Below are 9,936 nucleotides of genomic sequence, written 5' to 3' on the forward strand. Positions count from 1 at the left end.
TAACCCCACTAATTATGTAGTATGTATAGTACTTTCCTAATCAGTCACCATAATCTAACAATCTCCCACTTGGGGACTGACCAGGCTCCACACTAAACAACAATCTCCCACTTGGAGACTGATCCTGTAGCAATACCACTACCAGATGGGGCTCCCACTAGATCAAACCACCCTGGACTCTAGTATTCTTTTATTTATGTTCAATCTAGAAGACCAACCAAAGCTGAAGAGGAGTGTAGCTTCTCCCTTGTTACAACATTTTTCAACATATCTATTGGATTTTCATTTGTATGGATCTTCTCTAGATTTAACTGTCCATCCTCCAAAACTGACCGAATGAAATGGTACCGCAACTATATGTGTTTGGTCTCAGAATGCAGACATGAATTCTTTGCAAGATGAATGCCACTCTGACTATCTATGAACAAATAATAATCCTTCTGAGGATGTCCCAACTCTTCCAAGAAGAATTGAAGCCATATCATCTCCTTGGCTGCCTTTTTAGTAGCAACATTCTCTGTCTCTATAGTGGATAGAGCATTAATCTTTTGTAACCTAGAAACCCAGCTCACGGCTGCCCCACTAGTAGTAAAGACATAACCTGTAGTACTCCACTTGGTATCGTTATCCCCTACCAAATATGAGTCAGCATAGCCCTGTAAATCAGTAGTAGAGCCCCCAAAGTGTAAACACTTATTGGATGTTCCTCTCAAATATCTGAGAATCCACTTGACAACATTCCAATGCTCAAATCTTGGATGACTCATATACCTGCTAATGACTACCACTGCATGTGCAATATCTAGCCTAGTATATACCATAGCATACATTAAGCTACCTATAGCTAAAGCATAGGGTACCTTGGATAGATTATCCTCCTCTTCTTGTGTCTTAGGACACATCTCCTTAGTCAACTTCAAATAACTAGGTAAAGGTGTGCTGACAACTTTAGCATTCTCCATAGAGAAATGTTGCAACACCTTCTCAACATAATCAGCTTGAGATAGCTTCAATGTTCTGTTCTTCCTATCTCTACAAATCTTCATACCAAGGATTTTTTTTGCTACCTCCAAATCCTTCATAGCAAATGCATGTGCTAACTGGCATTTCAACCCCTTAATATGATCCATGTTAGACCTAGCTACAAGCATATCATCAACATATAAACATAAAATAATGTAGCTGTCATCATCCAACCTCTTAAAATAAACACAGTAATCTGAATGACACCTATTATATCCATGTTCATGCATAAAACTATCAAATTTTAGATACCATTTCCGAGGTGCTTGCTTCAAGCCATATAAACTTTTCTTCAATTTACACACTAAGTTCTCCTTACCTTTGACCTCAAATCCCTATGGTTGAGCCATATATATTTCTTCATCCAAATCATCATGAAGGAATGTTGTTTTAACATCCAACTACTCTAAATGCAAATCTTCAGTAGCCACAAGAATTAAAACAGTATGGATATAAGTCATTTTAACAATAGGAGAAAATATCTCATCAAAATCAATTCCCTTTTTCTGTGCAAATCCTTTTACAACTAACCTGGCCTTAAATCTTTTCTTAGCTCCTTCCTCTTCTTTCAACCTGTAAACCCACTTATTCTATAAAGCCTTTTTACCTGCAAGAAACTTGCATAGATCCCATGTCTTATTCTTCAGCAAAGAGTCCATTTCATCTTTCATTTCAGACTCCCACTGAATCTTAGTATTCACCTGCACAACTTAATCATAACTTTCAGGTTCACCAGCATCAGTAAGTAAAATAGAATACAAAGATGGAGAAAATCTTTGTGGAGGTCTAATTTGCCTCGTTGACCATCTAAAATTCACTGGTGTGTGTGGTATTTTTTGTTGCAGTTGTTGCACATCATGAGGAATGGCTAGAACATCATCTTTTGGAGTATCATCCAACACTACATAATCATCTTCTTTCTTCTCATGTTGCTACAACAGATCTTTGTACAACACTTTCTCATTGAATATGACATCCTGACTTCTAACAATTTTATGATTTTCAAAATCCCAAAGCCTATAACCAAATTCATTAATTCCATATCCAACAAAGACACATTTTTTTGATTTAGCTTTGAGCTTGGTTCTATTTAGAGAGTCTATATGAGCAAAAGCTTCACCACCAAAGGTCTTGAGAAAAGAATAACTCACCTTCTTACCAGTCCATGCCTCCTCTGGAATACCATAGCCCAAAGGAGTAGAGGGGCCTCTATTAATCAAATATACTATAGTATTGATAGCCTCTACCCACATGTGTAAGGGAAACCCAACATGCAACCTAATGCTCCTTGTGTGCTCCATTATAGTCTTGTTCATGTGTTCAGCTACTCCATTTTCCTGTGGAGTGCTTGGAATAGTTTTCTGTCTATGAATACCATTACTGGAGCAATAATCTTCAAATTCATGACTGCAATACTCACCACCATTATCAGATCTAAGACATTTTAATTTCTTAGCAGTCTCATTTTCAACGAAGCATTTCCATTTCTTAAAAGTTTGAAATACATTAGATTTCTGTCTAAGAAAATAAACCCATACTTTTCTAGTTGCATCATCAATAAATGTAACATAATAATGAGAGCCACCAAGCGAAGATACCTGAGCTAGTCCCCATACATCTGTATGCACAAGCTCTAATTTCTCCTTTTTCTTTTCCTTCCCAGTCTTTAAAAAACTCACTCTCCTTTGTTTTCTGTACACACAACTTTCACAGAAATCCATATTAACACATTTCAGACTTGGTAAAACTTTCTTTGAATGAGTTACTTTCATACCTTTCTCACTCGTGCCCAAGTCTATTGTGCCATAGTGTTGTATCAAAATCTACAGCAACTATTTGTTCTCCCTGCTCAACTATAACAATTGTTCCTAAACATTCATTTTTCTCTGAAACAATCAAAGTAGAAGGAACAATATGACCTGTACAAAGATATAAGGTGCCCACTTTCACACCTTTTTCTACTACAAGGGAACCTTTCGAAACCTTCCAATTTTTATCATTAAAAGTAACTACACAACCCTCATCACTGAGTTTCCCTGCTGAAATTAAATTCCTACTCAGCCTTGGAACATGTCTTACCTCATGTAGTAGCCAATTATTCCCATTCTGCAACTTAATCTTAATTTTTCCCTTTCCAACAATCTAACAGGGTTCATTACCCCCCCAAATAAACAAGCCCAAAATCCCCTTGGACATAATAAATGAAATAACCTCTATGAGGTGTAGCATGAAATGAAGCACCAGAATCTAAAACCCATGAATCATCAACACTTTCTAAAGATAGAAACAAAGCATCCTCTTCAAATTTGTTACTTGCCACATTTTCCTCCTTGTCTCCATCTGATTTATCTCTTTCATTTTTCTTTCGATTCCAGCAATCTTTCTTTTTGTGCCCTAGTTTCCTACAGTACCAGCAGTCGTTTGGTCCTCTTGATTGAGACCTCTTCCCTTTTAACTTTCCTCTTGATTTCCTACTATTTCCAGAGTTACTTCCTCTCTCAGTCATCTTGCCCCTGCTTTGTGCATTCAAAGCACTTCTTGATGTAGATCCACCTAAGGATTTCCTACGAGTTTCCTCACTCAAAAAAACACTGATCACATCATCATATTTTAGGGTACTAGATCCAGGAACAGAATTACTCACAGCCATTACCAAGCCATTCTAGCTTTTAGGCAAAGAACAAAAAATCAAGAGAGCCCTAATTTCTTCATCAAAATTGATACCCACAGAAGATAACTGACTAGTAATTGTATTAAACTCATTTAAATGATCTACAATAGATTCACCTTCTGCCATTTTCATATTAAATAAATGCTTCATGAGAAATACCTTGTTTGAAGCAGAGGGCTTTTCATACAGTGTCGCTAGGGTTTTCATCATCTCTTCTGTCATCTTTTCTTTTGTAATATTAAATGCCATTGATGGTTCCAAGCATAACCGAATGCTTCTGAGTGCCTTTCTGTCCAAAAGATCCCATTCAACATCTGATATAGTTCTCTGATTCTTGGCTTTGTCGTCCAACAGGTTCCATAAATCCTTCTAATACATATAGTATTCCATTTGCATCTTCCATAACTAGAAGTTCTGCCCATTAAACCTATCAACCCTCATCTTCCATTGCTCTCACTCAACCGTGAGACTCTCACTCAACTGTGAAACTTTCCTGTAGAGAATAACTAAAAAAACAACTAGGCTCTGATACCACTTGTTAGGATAAACCACGAACATAAATAAAAACTACATGCAAATATAACCAATAACAAAAAATAATAGATCACACAGAAATGAACACAAGGCACCAAGATTTAATGTGGTTCACCCAATCCTTGGGCTATGTCCACCAAATAACAAGTTCAATTTTATTACAATCCAGTGATTACAACTTGATTATAGTATGTAATCCCTTACAACTCAATACCACTACAAGAACCAATTTTGCATCATAACATAATGAAAAATACCTAACCCTAAACCCTTTTATACAAGTATTTTATTTGTTTTAGGGTTACAACATGTCAACCATATGTCGGCCATAATATGTCGACTACAACATCGGCCTTGACCCAAATTTTTTTTTAGGGTGATGCCCCAAACCCCACTAATTATGAAGTATGTACAGTACTTTCTTGATCAGTCACCATAATCTAACAAACTCCTCTTTAGCTTTAGTTGGTCTTCTAGACTGAACATGAACAAAAGAACAATAGAGTCTAGGGTGGTTTGATCTAGTGGGAGCCTCATGGAGTAGTAGTATACCTATAGGATTAGTCTCCAAGTGCAAGATTGTTGTTTAGTGTGGAGCCTAATCAATTCCCAAGTGGGAGATTGTTAGATTGTGGTGACTAATCAGGAAAGTACTATACATACTTCATAAATTCTTTGAGGCTCAGGCAAAAAAAAAATTTGGGCACTATTTTATTTGGATTTTGGGCCAACATGTAATTATAAATTATAATCTTAAAGCAATAAAAATACTTGTATAAAAAAAGCTTAGTGTTAGGGATTATTTCATAGTTGTGATGCGAAATTGGTTCTTGCAGTGGTATTGAGCTATAAGGGATTATGGATTATAATCAAGTTGTAATTACTGGATCGTATTAATATTAGACTTGCTATTTGGTGGACATAGCCCAGGGATTGGGTAAACCACATTAAATCTTGGTGTCTTGTGTTCTTTTCTGTGTGATTTATTATTTTTTGATATTGGTTATATTTTCATGTAATTTTTATTTTTTTTATGTTTGTGGCTTAATCCTAACATATAGTCCACCAGTATAACTAAGAGGGCGAGGGGGCAAGCGGGGTAATCAATTATCTAACTATGATCAAAATTAACAACCTTATTAAATCTTAACCACCTTATTAAATCTTAACCATATGAGAAATATAATCAGAAACCACAATAAGATACTTATGCACAATAACACCATATATGTTAATAGGGAAACCCTTGATTAGAGGGAAAACCCTGGTGGGGAAAATACCTACAAGATGATGTACTAATATAAATATTTATTGTTAGAGGATGGAGCCTATCATGAGTCTATGAAATTTTTTTAGTACATATTAGTCCTTGTTAGGAGACTTTAAATCCCTATTAGGAGATTCTAACCCTATTAGGAGTCGTGCCAACCCTATTAGGAGTTGTAGAAGGTAGATGGGCCCACTACCCAAATAGCTTCATGTGCAAGATCAATGAACCCACTATCCAAATGATCTTTGTCTTATTCCTAATAGAGTAATAGAATTGAACTATACTACTCCTTCTTCTTTCTCTATTCTGTCAACCTAACCTCTACTCCTTTTAATCTTAATACCAAATCACAAGCTTTGCATCCAATAATCCCTTGGATTTCTTACTCTCATTCACCAAACACTTTTCTCCTTTTTGCACTTCCTTGATTACTTTTCATTCAATACAATGATCACACTTATTTACAAACAAGGGAAACATCTTTCCTTTATATCATATCATCAAAATAATTCCTTGAGTCAGCCTTTGAAGCTTTCCCAATTAATTATAATAAGATAATTAATTATTTGTAATAAAAATAACACTATCGGATCATAGTTTATACAACTTCTCACACATGCGATACTAGGGCTTTCACATTCACTAACATGACCATCAGGCTATCTTTTCTCACTAACTAACTGCACATCTCCAGATTATATCAATGTTAGAAGATATAATGTAATTACTAGAAACCACTTCTTAGGTATGTTGTCTATGTACTACTCATTATAAATTAGGTATATCTTCCATACATCTTCAACTTACTTTACACACATTGAACCTTATCATTAGAACAAAGTGTGGAATATGTCCTTACCCACACATCATCAAAACATTAAACCTATTTAAGTACAACCTTGATCTCTATCTGCTACTTTTCCATTGTTCAAAGAATTATTGCTATGTTGACATCAATGATAAACACATTCATGAATTCAACATGTCAATACTCTCCAATGCTTAGGATACTCTCCCAAAAGAATACCATCAACATTGATGCTAACAATCTCTCTCCTATAAGAAGAACAATTTTCTAAAGGGATTCTTCAAGATTTTTATTTAACTATTCCATATCCATAGGGATATTACTCAAGTTGTCAAGTCTCTTCAGAGTAACAAAGCTTTGATATCAATTATTAGAAATAGATAACATTGAGAGGGAGGGGTGAATCAATATTCTATAGACTTTTTCCAAAACTAGATATTTTTATTTACTTTGTAACATACATATGAAAGTAAACTAAAAATGTCAAATAGTAAATAAAACCATACACAAAGAGAACTCATAACACCATTATTTGTTAACTAGGGAAACCTTGGCCAAGGGAAAACTCCAGTGGGGATGGTACCCACAAGATGATCCACTAAACAAAAGAATCTTCTTAAGGATATTGATGATGTTAAGAGTCTAAGAATTGCATATAGTGTCTTGGTCATTGTTAGAGGACTAGGCCATGTTAAAAGCCTCAACCTTGATAGGAGTTTCTTCAACCCTATTAGGATTTGGTATTAAAATTACAACTATAGGAAAGAAGAGCCCACTATCCTAACATGGAATTATACAATATAGTTCCTTTATACAAAAGAGATACATACAAAAACTTCTTCATTGATGACTATCATACTTCACATATCCTTATCCGACATCAGAATTCACATCATAGATATCTCAGCTAAATTCCCATGGCATATAGATTGTTCACATATACATCATAAACTTTTCATTCTTAGATATATCACATATCACACACTTCACATTACTTCACATAAAGTAACTCTTTACTTATACGATTTCTTTTCACAAAAATCTTGTAAAGTTGGCTTAATGCAAATACATGTTACACTGACTTACGGAAAACATATAGGATGTCATCCCTATAAACATAAGTAATTATTATATGACCAAAATAATTCCTTAACACATTATGCCTCTTTTCCTATTGTACTCTATTTTGTTATGCATATTGCCTTTACTGGCGTTTAGCCTATAACTCTATATGTGTTTCCCATACTAACCTATGCACTTAGGTTCATCACCATGAAACTATGATATACCTTCTCTTAACTTCACATGTTTCAAATATATCTATAGCCTTAGCTATACCAAAAACAATACCTATACTGCTAGTAAAACTGTCTAATACTTAGACATTTTTTTATCTCTGATATTAGAACCTTTAGTAGTATATATTGTCCTTACATCATAAAATATATGTTTTCATAAATGAAAACCATAACTCATCTTACCTATCCATATTTCCAATAATTTACCTATCCCAAAATTCTAAATTTTAGCCAAAATATGGAAAGGAACATTAAAATTTAATCTTTAAAATGGTTAAGGGTTTATCTAATTCCTTGAAGTCTCATGGTTCTAAATTATTTGGCCTGTCATCACCTCCATGCTACACTTTGAATTTTCCAAATTAAAGTTGGGAGTCAAAATTTATGGTGTTTTAAAGTTTACAAAGTTATTTGGAAATTTAAAATTCAAAAAGGCAAAAATTTAAAATTGTAACTTTTGGAAATGTTAAGTTTAGAAAGTTAATGGTCATCCTTTTACTTCTATGGTCAATGTTTCCTCTCTCTCCCTAACTTATGCCTTTTCTCTCTCTAAAATCAATTAAAAAAAAAAAAATTTAAGGTTAGAAAGTTGGAGTTGGGATTATGTTAATATTAGAAATTTGGAGTTAGGATTTGGTTAAGGTTAGGAAGATGGAGTTGGAAAATTGAAAATAATGGTCAAATATTTCTAAAAGTTAATATTCCCTTTCACTCCCCAGACCTATATGCACTCTCTCACCAAAACCTTAAATTTCTAACAAGTTAGAGTTAGAATTTGAACTTTGTCTAAAATACATGCCCTAGTCTTAACCCAACTCCAACTTCCAAACCCAAATACCCAACTCAACTTGGCAATGACTATGACATACTATCTTAGAAGATGTAGTTACAAGATCTGAGAATGTCCTCAAAACATTTCATGGTTGATATGTCTGAAAAATACAGATCATAAATACCAATACCTTATATCTAGGCAATGGATAAGACCAAACGTTGAAAATGCAGAAACATAGATGAGGTGTGAGAAGAATTCCTACAACCTATTCTTCTTCCTTCTACACTTCTATGAAATTAAAATTATAAATTAAGTGAATCAACATCATGTCATGTATGAAATAGATTTTTTTGAAGAGGCTTAGAAAATTTTAGAAGAGAATGCACACCACATAGTTTATGAATGCATTGGTGTGCATATATGCTTGTAATAGACTGTGGCTACTGTCATGATCAAAATGAATGAGATCAACATTCATGGGTAAGAAATATGGGATTTTCTTTTCAATCTATCAAGTCAAACTCTAAAGTAATATCCTTTCATAAAAATGTTGCCCCATAAGAGATTTAGAGAAGCTTGAAGACACTCATGTAAATGTATTTGTACAAATCTTTTTCCTCACATATTCTTGTCAAAATTACTGTGCCAAACTATGCACCTTTATTCGAGGCAACTATGACATACAATGGTCATGTCCATCATATCCCTAGATATTGGGGAAACATCAATAAATAAGAAGAAATAATGTAATAATCAACCTCAATTAAAGGTAATACATGCAATGTGTGAGTTGTTTGAAATAGCACCAAAGTGTTGGGACTTCAAAGTTAGGCAACTATTCAAAAAAATGCCAAATTCATGCCATGAATCAATGGTGGATGCATTTGACTGAATTTTCATTTGCATGTTTGAAAAAATGGTGTGAATTAAGAATTTCCAAAAGATAGGAGCATGCAGATTTTTGGAATCTCCAATATTGTTTAAGGACGGAAATAGTTTTGGTAAGGATATAATATTTAACTTTTCCATGCAATACAGCATGATGGATTTTTAATAAGCACTCATTAAAATTTGAAAGGTGTCAATATTTATCAACACATGAAGCAATGTGCATTAATTAACATTATGGGTAAGCATATGAATCATTGACAGAATGATGGATTTTTAAGAAGCACTTATCAATCATTTGAAAAGGTGACAATATTTATCAACTCATAAAGAAATATACATTAATTAAAATAATGGGTAAGCATATGAAGCACTTGACAGAATGATGGATTTTTAATAAGCACTCATCAAGCATTTGAAAAGGTGTCAATATTTATCAACACATGAAGGAATGTGCATTAATTAACATTATGGGTAAGTATATGAATCACTTGATAGAATGCCATACTTCGAGGAGATTGTAGAATGCAACCATTTTATTGTTGCTCAAGTTGGCTACTTTCTACTCATGGATTTTTGTTGAAGACAAAAAATCAAATAGTTATAGAAAAGTAGGATAGGTGAAATATTTGATAGAGTGCCTCAAAGTTATTTCGTATCATAGAAAAT

The sequence above is a fragment of the Cupressus sempervirens genome, chromosome 9 (assembly GCF_028749045.1).
Source record: "Cupressus sempervirens isolate cs-2001-9-10 chromosome 9, ASM2874904v1, whole genome shotgun sequence".
In the NCBI taxonomy this organism is placed as follows: Eukaryota; Viridiplantae; Streptophyta; class Pinopsida; order Cupressales; family Cupressaceae; genus Cupressus; species Cupressus sempervirens.